Below are 19247 nucleotides of genomic sequence, written 5' to 3'. Positions count from 1 at the left end.
CCAATAAAAAAGGGATGAATTCATAGATGTACTATAAAAATATATAGATCTATAGATTGGAAAACATATTTTTTACTTGCTGTAATTTTAAAAATGGGAATTCAAACAGCATGAAGAAATTGAGCCTATAATTTTAGAGTGTTTGGCACCACTGGGAGATTGCATATGAGTAACAATTATAAGCATCATAGCAAAGGTATGAACTGTTGGACTTTTTTAGTGCTTGCATACTTCTCTTAATATATAAATATAATTCCAGCTTTAAAATCTCATTAATGTATCCAGAAATAGTGTAAAAAAAAGTGACTCTGAGTTGTGGTGTGATTTTGTTGTTGGGCAGCCCCTATAGATATGTCCACATTCAAACACTGATTTCCCTATCATCTATACCATTTTTCAACTTTCTCTGGGGACCTGTGCTGAACTAGTCCAACTGTATATATGCATGTCTATAGGCTTTGAGGCCATGGATCTTTTTCTGACTGTCCTATTTAGCAGCAGAGACCAAATTTGCATGAACTGACTGCAGTGACACACAGTCATCAGATTCTTTTACCTAATCAGGCCAGTAATAACATCATCTGGGAAAAGAAGTGGTGTCAAAGAGATACTAGTGCTGTATTCGTGGAGCTTTCTTTAGAACACAGGCAAAAATTTAGCGTTTGCTTGGGCAGATTTGGCCACATTCCTTATTGCACACCCATCAACAGACCCAGATCCTGAACAGGAAGAAGCTTCTTCAGTTGTTCACAGGTTCACAGAATGTTCTGAGTTGGAAGAGATCATCAAATCCAACACTTAATTCAGCTCCTCCTTGTGATTTCTCATCAGCTTTGGGGAAAACCAAGATGGCTTCCTTAGGCTTCAAAGACCATTTTTTAGAATCCTGTATGAAGAAGAGCATTAAAACAAAATCAAGTCAACTTGGAATAAGACTGTGACAAGCCCTCACAGAGGCATTGTTACTTCAGTGCTTCTCCTTTGCAACATTCAAAGGTAGACATCTTCATCTTACCACACAACAGAGACTTGAGTGCTACCCTTTAACAGATTAATGCCTGAAGAAGACCATCTGCAAATTGAATAAACCTTAAGCCACATTACAGATGTGAGAATTCTTTTTTTTTAATCACAAAATATCCTTCTAATCTATTTCAACGAGGGAAGATAATATTTTTCATTTTCAAGGTATCAATCTAATTTATTCGACAATTCTTATGCACACAATAAGTATAATTTTTATATTGTTCTTTGTGTACAAGGATGTCTCATGAATGAGACCTCTACCTTGAAAAAGACAATGATATTGAGAAAGAGGAACTTTTACAGAATGTGTTTCATTTGAAATATGTCAACTGTTTCAGGAATATATATAGAATACATATATTTTTATATAAGCATTGAAGTTCATGTTCTTTTTTTTTTTTTTTTTTTAATATATTGCTCAGAAGTGCTTTTGAAATGTGAACATATAATGTACCATTTGGGGGAATTATATCAAGAAAAATGTAGTCTGTTCTTTTTCTCTTCTGCTCTTGGTTAACTCTCAGTTCTCACCCTTCAAGTCCAATTATCATGCTGGTCTCTTTCACTAAAATACCAGAATGGGCAAAGTTACTTTCATTATTTACTTATGTTTTCCTGGGAAGGAAAAAGACATAGGGGATTTTTTTTTTTTTTTGCTAACACTGTTGGCAACAAGACAGGCCAATGCGATTGGCTGTTTTCAGATGGGTGTTTCATCCTTCAAGATGCTTGTTTTCCACTCCTGGATCAGGGAGATGCTGCCATTCATTCCTGGCTCAGATAACCATCTTCTTCTCTTTCATGGAGATTGGGGAATAGGTGAGTAGAGGATGATATACATCACACATCACCTGGATTCAAAATGTAGTCTCAGGCCAGGCAGCTCATTTCAGTCCCACTTGCTGCTTCTTCTTGGGTACTCGCTGTAAAACTCGAGCTCTCTTGTGTACTGCTGCATCCAGTTCTGCTGAAAAAACAAAAGATATGAAGGGGAAAAAAAAAAGAGAGCATACTAATGGAAAAAGGCCTATCTTTTGCTGAAAGATCCAATATGAACAGAGTGTCTGAATTAATTCTTTTTGACAAGAATCCCTCCCAAACATGACAGGAAGCTACATTACCCGAATAATGAGGGCTCCAGCTGAGGTAAGTCGGGGAAACGCATGGACTAGTTTATGCAAATACAATGCCTCATTTAACATCATAGAATATACTGACAAGTTCAAGAAGGCTCAGTGTTAATAAAAGCACATTAGAAGATGTTGAGAATATTCAAAATCCAATCACATTTTGCAATAGACATACCTGTCCTAGAAATTCAGTATAGTCTCTAGGGGATTTACTGTATATTTCTGAACAGCAGAGTAAGTACAGCATGGTTTAGAGATTTGCTACTATAAAAATGCAGAAGGCAGTGACCTGTATAACTGCATATAAGGCTTCTATCCAAGTTTGCATTAAGAGGAATTTCTTTCTCTGACCCTACCCCCCTCCCTCTGCAGAAAGGGGATTTGAATTGCAGATAGCATCAGTCATCTCAATGCCACACTGTTAACCACCTGTGTGGTTCAGGTACTAGACACTAATTTCAACAGAAAACTGCTCCTACTCCAGCAGAAGACGTGTCATCTAAGAAATAGCCTTTAATTTTCTTATTTTTTCCTTATTAGGTTTTCCTTATTAGGAGAATTTCTATCTATGCCTTTTCTATCTGCTCTTTCCATTTCAGAAGAGCCCTTCCTTAAACACTGTGTGACACCAGCTGGCATTGGAACTTCAGTACTTGTGGAGAGAATTGCTCTGAAATCACGGCTGAATGCAGTTGAAATGTCCAGGGTCTTGGTGGGGGAGTGCCTGGTTCTGTTCACATTTCAAGTGAAGCGTGCACATGGGAGAAACTACATATGACCAAACTTTTCTAACTCTTCCTACACACAGAAACTGAAAAGACATTTGTCAATTTAAAGTAAGTCTCTCTTACTTTAAGTAAATGAAAACACTATGCATCCCTTTTTTTCCTCAAACAATAATTCCCAAAAAATATTTAAGATTTTAAGACTAGATAAAGTAAATATTTTTTTCATTTACCACTATGAAGGACTCTTATAGCACATATTGGTCTGGATGCCACCTACCATTTGTTTTTTTTTATTTTTTCAGTCCACATAGTTAGCACACAAACACCCTTTCTCTCATACAGTTGCAGTATCTCCCTCAGGCAAAAAAGGTAGTTTGCAGTAGCTTGCTCAGCCCACTGCTAATTTTCGTAATAATTGAAGTTAAGCACAAAAAGCAGGAACAAGTGGATTATTCCCCATTAAAAGCAGTGTGGTAGAGAGGAAAGTTCCATCTGTTTTTTATCTTCCAAGTATTGATCCAAGGCTTACTGTCTCTATTTCTAACACAGAACTCAAATTTGTGTGCTGTGTGCATGTATAAACTTACTACTGGTTTTGCCACTGAGACCTATTCTTGTTCAAAAAAGGGCTAAATTTGGCCCAGCAATTTACTGCAAATTATAGCAGATGACTTATAGGGTAGCTGGTGACCTCCTAGACACCTCTGTCTTTGGGGCCTTTCTTCAAAATTGAACATAAAACAAGTTGATAGTGCAAGACAAAAATATAAATAAATTATATTAAAAATATGTGTATTTCTGAAGACTCCATCCCAGGCTGGCTTGTGGTTTAAATATGTCACTTAAATTAAACTACAGCTGAGGAAACCATGAGAAAAGGAGCAACCTGCTGAGTATCTTGGTGTCAAAAAGACAGGACTACGTTATAAAAGGACTCTTTGCTAACAAATTATCAGGTCTCAGGGTTACCACTAGAGACTGCAGCAAAGCCAGAGATCCTTTGAAAATAAAAATGTCAATTGTTACAATCACAAAGAGTGGACTAATTCCCTCCACTCTCTTTTCTCTAATCCCTGGTCAGTGAAATTTATTGCTTCTAGTTACAAGGGCAGTATAGCAGAATCATTCACCTTATGTTGTACTATGAGGCTATAAGAAAAAAAAAGGTCAATAGCTGGATTGTTCAATGTATTTTCAATATCTATTGTTAAAACAAGCTGCATAGCTACTTTCTCAGGATTCTTTAGAATCTCTATGTGTATTTTATCAGATTTCAGATTAAATTGATTATCCCAAATAAAACATAAATATGAATCATGGTTTCCCACTGAAAAAGAAAGAAGAAAAGAAAAAGAAAAAGAAAAAGAAAAAGAAAAAGAAAAAGAAAAAGAAAAAGAAAAAGAAAAAGAAAAAGAATCTGCTTTGTGCTACTCCTGTGGAGAAAATTAATTATTGAGTTGGTGAATCCTTTCTCCTTTGGAATCCCCCCTTCCACAGGGACTGCATAGATGGCACACACCTACTGCAATTATTCCTAGACTGCAAAAGCACCCCCTTTTCTGTTGAGGATGGCACTACAGGGAGTACCCAGCTGATTACACACCCATATTTTAGAACATGAAGACTCTTAAGGAGAAAGCAATACTTCAAAATCTTCTAAACTCATCATCTGTGCTTTGCTATCTGCGTTACAAAAGGTCTGCCTGGCTTTTAACTGAGAAAATTACCTATAAAATTCTCAGCATAGGAAAAAAAATTCATTTTACATAGTGTAGGACAGCTGCTCCTGAATTCCCGTGTATTTCATAGCACTCTCATCCATAAAATATAGTCTTCAGGTGCTACCTACCAAGGCCATGTGAAAAGTGATTCTGCACTTATCAGCCAGCAGAGGGGGCAGGATGAGTAAGAGACAGTCAAATAGAGAACAGGAAATTTGTCGGCATTTTTATTTTTTAGTGAAAGCACTGAAGAAGTTATTAAAATCAGTTTTGAAAAGTAATTAGTTCCTTATAATAGTCTTGTCTGCTCTGTGCACGGTTATGGTAAGTGTGCAACTTCATGTCAGGCATTCTGCTCTGGCATGTGCTTCGTTCAATGAAAATGTAGACTAGAGGTGATGGATTCCACAGTAGATCCGTAAATCTGCCACATAAATGAGCCCACTTTGTAATGGTGTATTAAAAAGAGATAGCTCGTCCTGCACAGTCCCTTACATGTATTAAAACCTAGGTGTTTCTTCCTCAAAGATAAGGATTATGGCATGAAACATTACTAGTAGTAGAAAAAATGAGCAGAAAGATGATGTCCCTTGACAGGAAATGTTGTGTAAACCCTTCTGCCTCAGAATGAGTATTTCTAAAAGCCTAAAATTTGTCATTACTGATTAAAAGTCAATGACACAACACCGACAAAGACTGTGGCCACTGAGCACAGATGCAAAACTCAACACAAAAGAAGATATTATTATTATCATTACTGTTTTATTTTATTTTTTGTGCAAATGCTTAAACATAGAGCAAATCAGCAAGGGGGTAAACCACACGCAGCCTACAGCAATGTCTAGCTATCTCAAAGGAAGTAATATTCATTATACAGCCCTGCAACCATCCAGCCTCCCCCTGCCCTAAGACCTGTCCCTTGTGTGCATGATGCTCTGTTGTTGCAAAGGACACGGTTTGTCTCACCTAACCTGGGATGCCAACAGCATGAGCTGCTCACTGCAGATGCTGTGAATATCCAGGGAGACAAATAGGCAATTCTTGAGCACAATCCTTGCCATTTATTTCAGACCTCCAAATTAGGATAAGATGAGCTGCACCCTAGAAAGGGGCCCCGGGCAATTACAGCACACGTAGGAGTCTGCATTTGGGAAAGGAACCCCACCCACTCTGCTGCGAGAGAGCCCACTGTCCCCACACACCAGGCAGGCAAAGAGCAGAAGCTGAAGCACTGGCAGTGCTTCACAATGCTCTTATGGCTTTCATTAGGAAGCTGGCTTTGGGGGGATTTTTTGTCCATAGTGCCTGTCTTATTTTTAGTTAAAGTATTCTAAATTCAATGAGCAAATTTGTCCCAAAACCAAAAGTAAAGAAATAAAAAAACTAATAAACCAGTATGATCTCCAAAACTGACCTACACTCTGAAGTTGTCTTCATGCTTCATCAAAGAGCTGCTGACTAGAATTTTGCTCCAAACTGGCTCATTTCCTGATACAGCTGTAGAGAAAGATTACAAATCTGGTCACAATTTGTACTGTCATTACCCCTCTGCAACCAGCACATTAAGGTTCAATTTACCTGCTATTGTGAGACTCAGAACATTTCAGCCACTATTTTAGCAAACTACCTTAATCACAAAAGTGATGGAGAGATAACAAATGAAAAAGTCTGGGATTTGGGGATTCTAATGGTCATTTTGAACTCAGACTGAATCACAGCAATGTTAGAGTGGGTGAAGGAATTATATCTGTTCCTCTGATTGCAAAATATAAGAGATGTGTTCTATTTTCAAGGGGGTTTTTTTAAGGACCAGAAGCTATATTTGATGTTAATGTTGAATTTCGTTGGTTTTGTTTGTTAAATTTACCTGAGACGTCCAGACATTCCCATTTTCAAGTAGAGATTCTCTGAAGGGAATAGAATAGCAAGCAGCATCTTGTGTCATTTACTGACGGCTTCTTTTTTTTTTTGTTCTGTTGGCTTTAGAAGTTTATTTAATTTCAGACAGTTTATTCCTGCCTAATAAACTGTTCCAATAGCAGTGGCCTAGAGTTGCAGGACTGGTTTTTTTATGATAACATCAAGGAAAACAGCACTTATCTAAGAGCAAACACTAACACTGATGCACTCTACATAATATCTACCCATAAAGCCATTCACAGTATTTTTAACTACACAGAAAATATGTCTCTTTTCATACAGTATTTCACTTTTAATGCTCCTATGTTCATGACTTTGAGTATGCAGAGGATAGAGGAGTTTTGGTCTAGTTCAGAGAAAAGAGATCCTGTCAAAGTTCTTGCTGATATGGGCACATCCCATATGGCAACCAAATTATTTTCTCAGGCTGCATGATTCTAATTCTGCATTTCAGTAGTACTCTAAAGCTGCACAGTTGCATAAAAGAGGTTAATTATATATAAAGTCTCTGAAAAAGCAGCTCATATTCTAAGATTTTATTCATTAGGGAATTTTAGCAGGTAGTTAACTGCAGGCACACCTTCTTTAATTTCATGGGGTCTACTTGAGCATTTGAAGCAATATATCTCCTTCAGTACCCTGGTGAACTGGGACCTAAATGAATAAAAGGCCATTATGCAACTGAATGTACCATGCTTACTATATGTTCTTATAGAACTGGCTTCAAAGAAAGCAAATATTCTGCTCTCCCTAAGATCAGTTCAGTGGGTGCTGCATCCAGAGTATAAGTGGACTTTTATAGCTCTTCTAAAAATTCTGGAATTGGAGTTTTGCTCTAAGAATAGCAAAATCCATCCATTGAATTTTCATGAGGAAAATTAAATCTGCAACAATCTATATTCTTAAAGAGGCATGTAAGGAGATTTTAGTTTTAATGTCAGTTATATGCACAGTCATATCTGTATGCATATCAGTCAGATTTAACTTTACCAGAAACAGTTACTTATTTAAATTAGGGCAGTTGCAATTTAGACACACAACTACAGACAAATGCCACTAGGGCTTTCCTCAGACAAAACCTCAATACCAAGCAAGTTCCTCTGACAACGCACCATGCACTCTGACATAGCACCCTTGTACAGTCCAGGAGTTCACATACAATCTCTGTAAATTTTTTTGGAATAATAACAATCCCACTGTTAACATGAATTATTTTGGTGCTGTTTAAGTATCAGAAAATCCTCACTGTAAGCATCAAAGTGTTAACTTAGGTATTCATGGCTTCAAAAACCTGTAATCTTACTGTTTGAACTCCTTACCCAGGTCCTGCATACACGTCAAGCGACCCATCATAGTCAGTTCTCATTGCCGTTACCTAAAAGGATTCCCTGCTGCACAGCAGTCCTGTGCTGCAATAGGAATTGCAGGATACTGAAAACAGACTCTTTTATAACAACAGGAGCTTCATTTACAGTGCACACATACTGTAAGAGCAGTCCTGGGTTTCCTACCAGCATGCCCAACCTTAATTACACCTGCTGTAGTCCTGAATCACCAGGCAAATACCTGGAGTAGTACTTCAGTGCCTTGCTGAATTCAAAGAATAGCTGAGATGGAGCCTGCAGACAACTAATGTGCTCCAAGAACAATGCAACATTCGTTTCATGGGGTGAACTGAGGGATTTCAAGGGAGCTGCCACAGAGACTACATATTGTTGAGAAGCGAGAGATACTGTTTTGTGTAGTGCTCTTCTCTCTAACACTTACACTTAAGCTTTTCAAAATTAAATGAAACATGAAGTCTCCTGGATTAAATTTTAACATCAGGGGGGTTATTTGTTTGTCTTTTCAGTTGCTGGGTTGGGGTTTTTTTCAGTGTATGCATCCATCATTTTTCTACCTTGTAAATAAGTCTCTTTCCAGTTTACCTTCTTTCTGCAGTGTCCAATGCTTTCTTCATTTTTTGTGTGTTCATTTTTGCTGCGTGGCACAAGTGAAAATTGGGGTCAGCACTCTGGTTTGCCTTCCAGTTTTTTTTCTGTAGTCTGAAATTTCTGCTTCTTTTGCAGTCCACCTTTCTTGTAATGCAAGGGTGGAAAGTCTCTGGCTCCCGGGCAACTTCTGACTCTCAAGACATTCAAGACACAAGACTTGCTACTGTCACAAGTGACACATCTTGCTTGAGAAGTCCAGTACCCTTCATGAGCCAAGGATGCTCATCTGGCCTGGCCTTAGAGAGGATAGTGTCCCTTTCTTCATGTAGTCATTGCCATCTCCAATGTCCCTGCAGCTGCATTCAGCATCATTTTAAGGCTCTCAACCAAATAAAAATAATTATTTTCCAACTAATTTTTGAGAAAGCTCAAAAATCCTACTTTACTGTGTCCTTGTTTTAAACTGCCTCAACCATATCCCAACATAGGTATTTTTTCTGCTAGATCAGATAAACAATTTATTTTGTCCACAGCTTCACTTACATACACTGCTAAACTTCTCAGTTCTTTGTCCTGGTAAAACCCTAGTTCTGCATAAAACTTAACTGTACCTGTTGACTGAAATCTGTATTCCACTGAATAAAATAACTGTTGAAAATGCACTGGAGTAGAAATACAGACCATAGTGAAACTCTCTGACAAGTTACACACAATTTCTGTTTTCCTATGATGTTTTAGACAAACTGTAAGGTACTCTGGCCTGTACATGACACATCTCCAAGACACAAAAAAGAAGGACAGACCATATTAAATCATTTTTCAAGGGTTTTTCTGGGACAGCAGAGTAATAAAAGTTATAAATTTGTTCTGGTTTGACCAAATTTAGAAATATATATATACTCTGAGAGAAGGCACAACCACCCCTCCCCCCACCAGGTTCGGGAAAAAAAAAATAAATTTTCCTCGAAGGAAAGTGAAGAAGATAAAACTATTTATTTAACAAGCACACGGGAAAGGAAAATAATGTTAAATGGTAAAATCTTTCGCTGTAGAGGAAAAACCTGAGAAAGTGTTCGAGTCCTCCCTTTGGTCTCCTCGGAGCTGGGGCTTGGGCCAGGGCCAGGCCCTCTGTGCCCGGTGGAAAGTCCTCCCGATGTGCTCTGATGTTACAGCAATCAGGCAGTCCAGTAGAAAAGGGAGAAAATCCGAAATTCCAGAGAAGGAAAAGTTCAGCTCTCAGCCTCTCTCCAGAGAACAAGGAACTGCAAAAAAACTGGCCAAAAGCTGACTGGAAAAGCTGCCAGCCGGGTGCTTCCTCGCTCCCCCCTGCCCCAGCTGAAAAAAAAAAACCTGCTATCTTTATGTGACCTTGAACAAGTTTCAAACTGCTTTGAGAAAGTTTTGCTCAGTTTTTTCTTCCCCCTCTCAGGCTCAGTTCAGAGGCATAGAAAGGCCAATAATTAATTTCTGGGCATAGGCAGCGATATGGGATACACATCATAAGGTCACCCCAAGACAATATTCTACAGAAAAAGCAAAGAAGGTGCTAGGGGGAACTCCATACAAGGATTTAAAAATCTAGGGATAAGGAACTAGATGGTTAGCTTGCCCTAACTTGAAACAGCTTCAAAGAATAAACATGTCTTTATGAATAATATAATATTCAACCATGTTTGACCCCACCACAAAAACTTATGCCAGGATTTCCCTTCGGATAAAAAGTAAACACATCATATTTTCAAGTTACCTTCCCCAGAAACTCAAACAGAAGCTATGCTATAACCTCACTGGGAAAGCAAGGCATCAGTCTGTGCATCCAAAATACTGCTAAACACTCAAGGCAAGAAGCTTGAGCAGTGGTGCTTCCATCACCTGAACTGCTTAACCCTTAGCTACAGAGGTGAGGTTTAAGCTGTGCCAAGTAGCATCCCCTGGGGCAGTGCCTAGGCAAAGATCAGTAGACATCACATGCTGTCTGCCATTCCTAATATGTAGTCTGAATTAGACTGCATCAGGCTTGGCTCCCTTCACACACTGTATCTCAACAGGACTTGCAGAGACTGAAGTGTCCCTGCTGACCCTTGTGACACATCCCAGACCTTGTAAATACCTTGTAAAAGGTATTCTCAGACTTGTGGTACGAAAATACCAGTGAACTGTCCTCATGTTGTTTCAAACACTCTGAACTGAAAAACAAAAAGAAAAAAAACCCAAACAAACAAAACACCCACAAAATTATAACTATTTTCTAGGAACAAAAAAGCATGGCATGAAGCCCAGAAGAGATGCAGAGCCAAGTGAAGTTTGGTTTCAGCCAAGATGTAACACTTGGCCTCAAGGCGAGAGGAAGGTCTCTTACCATGATTTATTTAGCAGTAGAGAAGCAGTCATTGCATCCTCCTATCCTATAATCCTCACATTTGCCACTAGCAGATGTTAAGGTGAAATGTGTATGAAAAGGTTCCACAGGTACATCTTTCCAAATTCTAGAAATCCTCTGGTTTAGGTTTTCCAGGTTCAGATGTTGACTCCAGAACACTGTGCTTGATAGATGATTTTGTTCAGTACTATTATTTGGACTAACACACACTTTCTGTTTCCAGAATGCCTTGTCACAGATGAGTCCTATAACTTAATGTTTTGTCTCTGTAGAGAAAAAAACCCCAAACTTCCTGCCATTTTAAAATCTACTGTGCAATTATTTCATTGGGGGACACCTTGAATTTCTTTTCAGTAAAGAGACTTTTTCTACAAAGCTCCTTTTCTCTGAAACTCTTCCATATCTCGACCCACGTTGCCTTATGTTTCTTATCTTCCCTAATTTTGTTGTGGGCCTTTCTTGTCCTACTTAAATCCTGTGGACTTTACTGCATACATTAATCAAGATGTGGGTGATTGTATGTTGTTTTAAATATATATATATATAAAATAACATATATACATTGTATGTAGTAGATACACCATAGCACAATGATGTCCTTTCCCAATAGGTCTAACATTTCCTAACACTGTTCTGCATTTTGAGCCATTGAGCATTGAGTTGATGTTGTCAGAGAACTATCACAAGGTCTCCAGGACTTCTGCTAGTCATGGATAAATTACAGCTCAGTTGTGTACATATAGAAGTCACATCAACAGACTATCACCTTTTCTTTCTGTCCATTTTTAATAACCTGTAAAGCACATACCCAAGAAATTAATCATTCATTTAAAAAAAATACTAAGGTACAAGAATTTATTATTATCTGAAAAATATTGATTTTTCTCATGTTGCCAACTTCATTGAACAAATAATACTTATCTACAGGAATAAAACACAAACTTTAGTTCATTAAATAGTTAAACTTCTAACTCTTTCAAATCCATCATCCTATGTTGCCCTGATGCCTTATGGCTGATTCTGCACTACTTGCAAACTATAAATCAAGAGCAGAATAACTCAGATAACATGACTATCAACTCAATATACCAGCTTCTACTTACTCAGTATAATAGTGGTCATGGAGAAGCACAGTTCCCTACCATTAATAGCACAGCTGCAGCTGCACCTATTTATTTCTCTGTATTACTCATAACAAAACAGTAGCATTTTCTGCCTCCTTTGCATGCATGCAAATGACTTCATAAGCAACAAGATAATGATGAAGCCCTCCTTTTTCATCACGCTCTAGTTTAATAGCCCCTGAGGCTGCACAAGACAAGATTTTTGTCTGACATAACTTACTTTTACATGGAAAAGACAGCAATCTATTAAAAATAAATAAATAAATATTTAAGGAGACTGTGTGAAGCAAAGATTTTAATCTTAAACAGGTAGGAGCAAAGAAGGAACTTTCTGTCATGTAATCAGCCTCCCCTGGATACTACTTGAATATCTTGAACTAAACATTGCTGCAAAGATACTACTTCAACAGCTAGGAAATAACAAAAATTCTGTGTGGCAACCGTTTCCCAAATAGAGGATCAAAGAAGTCTCTACAGACCTATACAGTGCATTCCTGACAGAAAACAGCAACATAACATGTATTTAAAGCAACTGAAGAGAGAGAGCATCCAACTTTTACTCAAAACAGATTCAATATATTTAATTATTCATTATATCTTTTCCTTATCAAACTATAATTTCCTACTCTGAAACTATAATTCACATGCAAAATAAAAGGAAAGTTTTAGTAAATTGCAATTCAAATATAATTTTATTTCTCTTCTACTGAGTTACACTCCATCAAGCAATAATTCTCTTTACTGTATCTTTACTTAATAACTCATTTTTCATATTATTCAAATGCTTTCAGGGCTTTGGTATTGTATTTCTGGGGTTTGATTTTTTTCGTTTCTAATATAACCTTTTTACAGAGTCTCCAAAGAATAAGTCAGAAAGCAGTTGGCACAGTAAAATAAAAATGGCACCATAATGGTAAAGAGCTGATTTTTGGAGAGGGCCACTCAGTGAGATTTGAAAGTTATCATTATCCGTATAGGTCAATTAAATTTGGAACTTCTGAAGTTAGTTATACACTTTATAAGCCATTCCAAAGACGAGAAGAAAGACTGTTTGGAGCTTTAAGAAAATGTTGGTGGCATTTAAATGAAAGGCTACCCACATCTTTTCATAATTTTGTTTCAGAACGTTATCCTTGTGTAAATAGGACTACTAATTTCTTCTTAAGAGTAGGTAAATACTGAATAGGATTTTTAAAAAAAATCAGAGAAACAGCATTCTATGATTTTCTAGTTGACTTTATTTTGTCTCAAGATATAAAGGATCTAGGCAAAAAGAGTGGGTTTTAGTTCAGTCTTTCGCCACTCTTTCTTGTAATATACAAATGAGCTATTGTCAACTGGAACCACTACTTGCTCTTGCAATACAATGCATAGCTTCATTATATATTTCTTAAAATTTAAAAGAAGGCTAAAAAAGGGATCAAAGAATACTGAAATTCCAGTGCTGAGGTCAACCCAGACATGCCCAATAAAAGCTAGTTTTTATTTTAGCTCACAACCTGAGGAAAAGCCCACTGCTTTTCCTTGATGAAGAGAAGGCGCTGCATACCTGAGTACACCATTCACAGTCCTGCCAGTGGAGTAGAGCCTGGAAGGCCACCAGATGTGTTACACATGCAGAACTGCAGGATCTCCACTACACTTCTGGATCAGAAGATGTTATATTGCTTGGTATATGACATTGATTGGTATACACCATTTGGATAAGGAGAACAGTTGCAATGGATTCCAAATCCCATTTTCTAGTGACCTTAAGGCATCCTTTTTCTTGCTGTTTTAAACACTATAAATTTGTGTTGTGGGTTGATGCTGGCCAGAAGCCAGGCACCCACAAAAGTTGTTCACTGACTCGCCTCTGCAGCTGGGCAGAGGAAAGAAAGTTTAACAAAGGGTTCATGGGTTGAGATAAGAACCAGGAGAGATTGCTCATCAAACACCATCATGGGCAAAGCAGCCTCAGGTTAGAGATATGAAGGGAATTTCTTACTAACAAAATCAGAGCAGAATAATGAGACGTAAAATAAGCTCTCAAAAACACCCTCCCCCCACCCCTCCCTACTTCCCAGCTCTACCTCCTACCCCAGACATGCAGGGAGACAGTGAATGGGGGTCAGTTCATCACCCTAGGCTTCTCCTGCTGCTCAGGGAGAGGAGTCATTCCCCTGCTCCACTGCTCCCTCCCACAGGAGACAGTTCTCCATGAACTTCTCTGACGTGGCTCCATCTCACGCGCAGCAGCTCCCTTCAACCTGCTGAAACAGGGTCCATCGCATGGGCAACAGTCCTCCCAAAAGGCATCCACCAGCTTCAGTTCAGGTACCTCCACAGGCTGCAGGGACGCAGCTGCTTCACCATGGTCTGCACCACAGAACACAGGAGGATATCAGCTCTGGTGCCTGGAGCACCTCCTGCCCCTCCTTCTGTACCAGCCTTGGTGTCTGCAGAGTTGCTCGTCTCACATGTTCTCACCCCGCTCTTGTCTGGCTGCAATTAGAACTGTGCCCTCACTTTCTGTTTTGATTTCTTAAACACGCTATCACAGGCATTACCACCATTTCTAACTGGCCCAGCCTAGGTCAGAGGCACATCCATCTTTGGAACCACCAGGGACTGGTTCTGCTGGACACTGAGGAAGCTTCTGGCAGTTTCTCACAGGATCCACCCCTGTAGTCCTCCCACTACCAAAAACCAGGCCATGCAAACCCAATGCAATCTGATTAAATCAAAATCATGACAATGATTTTAAGCTGCATGAGGTTTTATTGTACACAAGAGGATATTTTCAGTCCATTGATGTTTAAAACTCTGACAATATAATACACACCACTGTTTTCATTGTCCACAATGACTTACAGGGTTTGGTTGCAGAAAGAACAAAAAAAAAAATAGCTTCACAGTAGTTGTCTCTATGAATTTAATGGCTATTGCTCTATCCAGTGTGAGGCTCCCATGCTTCTGCATGCCTGAAGCTTTTCAATCAGTGGAAAGTTAGCAGTGAGTTTGTCACAATCTTGTGCTATCAGGTGAAACTAAAGATCCTACACCAATATACATTTAAATATTTCATAAAAAAAAATTATACTGACACTGAACTGTGCCATAAATCAAGTCCCTCCAGATGGGAGAGAATCTGCTGAAAGTCCTTGCAAGGAGTTTCAGTGATAAACTGAGACTTTTCCTGGAGTTTCAATGCTTCCAGATAGTTGTTTATTAAGTCTTATCAGAGGAACAGAGCCACTAGTGTGACCCAGGTACAGCATAGAGCATAGAAAAGCAGGAGTGAAGGCTCTCTATCAAGATTTACACAGCCTTTTAAAGATATTTTAACCAATGGTTACTAAAAACGTACATTATTTTCACTTTCCTACCAATTATTCAGTAACATGACTAGGAACTGCGGAATTTTCTATCCAATCATTCCAAACTACTTTTACTGCAGAATATGGAGTAGTAGAAGAAGGAGAAGAAGGTTTAGAGAACAACAACAATCCTTCATTTTGATATTTTTTACTCTTATCTATTTACTGTAAAGAGAAGCCCAAAACCTCTAAATTTTTCACCCTGTGACAATCTTACATAGTAGTCTATCACCTAATTCACACCACTGTATTTTCTAGTTCTTGTCTGACTGTCGGTAATTTTTTCCAAGGTTTAAAGCTAAAACAGTGTTGTTCAGGGGGGTAAGAACCCTTAAAAACAGGCAGAGAAATATTCTCGGCACTCTGGGTTCCTACATTATACCATTTCCTCATAAGAGGGACAGTTTATTGCCACCAGCATTCATCCTCCTCTCCCTTCTGAAAACATTTGTGCCACAACCTTTAGGAATGGAAAATCATGTGCAACCTGCGGAAATGCATGGTCAACTCTAAGATTGGGAAGAAGTCGCCTTTAGCTGGCTGTTACCTGATTATGTAAAAACAGACTCAATATTCTTATCTGCTGAAACAAGTACTACCTTTCACAGTCTTTCCCCAGGTGAAATAGTTAAATTATCTGACACCCAGTTTGAAAATTTAATATTTACATACTGGCATCAGGCTGTTCAAGGCATAGATTAACAGCAGAAAAAAACCTGCCCAGACATAATTACTATATTAAAAGACAGCAGGTAGCAAGCTTTTGGAAGCCTTTTTACTTAGAACACAGCAGAGGGTAAAATTAATTTCTCAATTATCTTAAGTCAACCTGTTATACCACATTTCTGAGTCACAGGTATACTTATCAACAGCATCAATTTTTCACTAGATTTCTCCATTTTTTTCAGTCCCAAAAAAGTTAGCTAGACCTACTGGTGAGCATTAATCACAGTTAACATTGTGCACTTTTTCAAAGTATACTTTTTCAAAGCCAAACTGTATTAGTCAGAAGTAGGAGTGAGAAAATGTATCAAGAGAAATTTTTTGTTATTCCATTTCCCACCTCCTACTCATCTCTCCTCCTAATTCCCATCTCACCCTTCCCCTCCTCTTCTTCCTGGAAAGAATCACATATAAAATTCCACAAGTTCTTAATTAAATGGAACCTCGTTGATAGAAATGATCAAAAAATCTAATATGATTTACTGACAATTTTAAGGTAACTAAACATATTTATATATTTAGGCATTTCTGAAGCTGGACAATTAATTTTTTTCAGAACAAAACCCCATATCCACAAGGTAAGATGACTGACATAGTACTCAGTATTTTGGAGGCTTATTCAGCACCTTGTTCATCGTAACAGACCAATTTAGTATTCTTTGGAAGTTCATTAGTATGTTCAAATGAGTAAGCACTTGGCAAACTAAAGTGTTGAACCACATAGTAATCACGTTGTAATATCTAAAAAAGTGAAAACATCTGAAAATCTGAATTTGTCACTCTGTTTTAGAGAAGCAGAATAATAAAGATAATAAGTAATCTGGCTCTAGCAATCTTTATCTGTGGATAACTCTCATTCAGACCACTGGCAGTTAGATAACAGTAAAAGCCACAAAAAGAGAGAGAAACAAACAAATCAAAGTATTTTCAGAGGCACCCATAGGCTATTAGAGCTAAGATTTACCAATGTTACCTGTGATAAAATCTCAAACTGCCTTGCATAACTATCACATTAAAGACTTCCGATTTCCTTGTTATTAATAATGAAGCTGCCATTAACATCTGAAACAGAAACACACAAGAAGAGGAAAAATGTACCTCTGGAAGGAATTAAACACTTCTGAAGATCATTAGAGTTGATGTCAAGCTTTTTATTGGAAACACTGAGACTGATCTCTCAGTTAATGAAGCTCAGCTTTTGAGTTTGGGCTTGATTAATTAAGTCTGTAACTGAACAAAAACAGCAGCAATGAAGAAAATGTGCAGCTCAAAAACAGATTGTCAAAAAAACTGTCAAAAACAGTGGTAGAAAAGGCACAAACACTCTGTATATTTTTTTGGAAATTCAGGGAAGTAGAATATCAATAAATTCAGTCATGATACTGAACTTAAGTAGGTGGACTCCTGATTTCACTCTGTGGCTACACCTGAGCAGCTTTGTCAAGTACAGATCCAGGGGCAGGGCCCTGTATGATCTATGGTTTTCATGGCTTATAACCACGGGTGCAGCCCTACAGCGTCCATTGTGGAGTGGCACAGATGTGTGTCCAGGTACCTTGACATAGGCTCACCCAGGCCATTCCCAGAATTTGCTGCTCTCAGCCAGTGTTTTCTATGTTTATGCTTAGAGCTGGCACTGGAAGATTCATAATTGCAATGAGAACTGCAAATGACTCAGCTCTGAGAGGCAACTCTTCTGTCAGTTTTTCCACTTGTCTTAGCTGAGAGTGCAAAAATGCTAACATTCCTTTACCTTACCTTTAGCATGCATAATATGAAAATTCTGCCATCCTTTAATAAAACACTGAGATCAAAAAATGCAAACAACCATACAAATACGTAATCATGTTATGCAGGTTGTTTGCGTGCATGAATGTCAGAGGTATCAATAAGAACATAGAAGGCACACAGCACTAAAAGCAGCATGTTTGCAATTGTAGCCAGGGAGCCTTTCTTATTGCATGCCTTAAATTTCAACAGTCATGAAAATGATAATGGGAGATGTGACAGTCTTTCACCTGAATAGAGATATTAATATTTAACCTTTTTTAGTTAGCAAAATTTTAAGTCTGAACACAGTATTTTTCTTCAAATTTTTGATGCGTGAATCTTCACATTTAATCATTGCATGGCTACTGATGTGAAATAAAAACCCCTGCTACTTCTGTTTCTGTAGACTTCTCCCATACATAAATATATGGATGTACGCACACCCCGTAGAGACAATCTTGTTACAGTACCAAAATCCATTTTAAAAAAAACAAAACAGGAGTTATAAAATAGAAACTGATTTTCATTCTTCAGGGCATGTTATAATAATGAGATTAGAAGAAAAACTTTTTCCCTTCGACACATTGTACCTGCTGAATGAAAGATTTCCTGTGTGAAGTATCTGGGACGGGGCCAGACTTGTACCCATATTTAAAAAGGGTAGAAAGGCTCACCTTGGGAACTACTGACCTGTCAGCCTCACCTCTGTGTCTGGGAAGATCATGGAGCAGACCCTCCTAGAAGCTGTGCTAAGGCATATGGAAAACAGGGAGGTGATTCCAGACATGCAGCATGGCTTCATCAAGTACAAGCGTGGGCGGACTAGATGGCATTTAAAAGGTCCTCTTCCAACTCAAACTATTCTGTGATTCTAATAATGACTATGCCACTCAGTATGACATTTTCTATGATCCTGATCCTGTGTATGAGTAAGGAAGATCTAAATATTGGTGGTTTTGAGGAAGTAACTTATCAGCTTTTGTTTCGCACATACCAAAGAGCAATTATTTGCAGTAGAGAAGAGTCTTGTCAAATAACCTCATTTGGAATACCAAATTTGTGTCCTGTGTCATGGGTTTTGACACAGAAGCCAAAAATTACTTCATGGGTTAGTATGTGACCAGAAAGTGGGAATAAGATGCTATGAGCAAGTGAGAACAGGGTGTTACATATACTGTTTCCCTGTTACTCTTTATTGAAAGAAAGGGTCTCCTTAGCTCAATTTTATTTCTTACTTGTATTTGCAATACTCAGACATTCAATGAGCTCAGCAATAAATAGTCAGTGGCAGTAGCTTGAGAAGCAGGACTGTATCTTCATCCTAATCTATGTTTGGCAATAGAAGCTATTAATTCTCAGGACACTTTTCTCTTTTTTCTCTTTTCCCTTTCCTTTCCTTTCCTTTCCTTTCCTTTCCTTTCCTTTCCTTTCC

The 19247-nt window shown here is 38.2% G+C and overlaps 1 long non-coding RNA gene across 1 annotated transcript in view; it reads right to left on the bottom strand.

Moving 5' to 3' along the window:
• Positions 1 to 1636: 1636 nt before the first annotated feature.
• The window catches only part of LOC121671760, a 29960-nt gene continuing 12349 nt past the window's right edge, over positions 1637 to 19247 (bottom strand). The window contains exon 3 of the long non-coding RNA XR_006018592.1: positions 1637 to 1990. This is a non-coding gene — a long non-coding RNA (uncharacterized LOC121671760). The remainder of the gene's footprint in view (positions 1991 to 19247) is intronic.

The sequence above is a fragment of the Corvus kubaryi genome, unplaced genomic scaffold (genome assembly GCF_017639235.1).
Source record: "Corvus kubaryi isolate FWS band 111438036 unplaced genomic scaffold, C.kubaryi_AGA036_p1.0 133, whole genome shotgun sequence".
NCBI classification, from domain to species: domain Eukaryota; kingdom Metazoa; phylum Chordata; class Aves; order Passeriformes; family Corvidae; genus Corvus; species Corvus kubaryi.
Note: the sequence above shows the minus strand (reverse complement) of the source record. Positions and strands in the feature narration are given on the sequence as shown.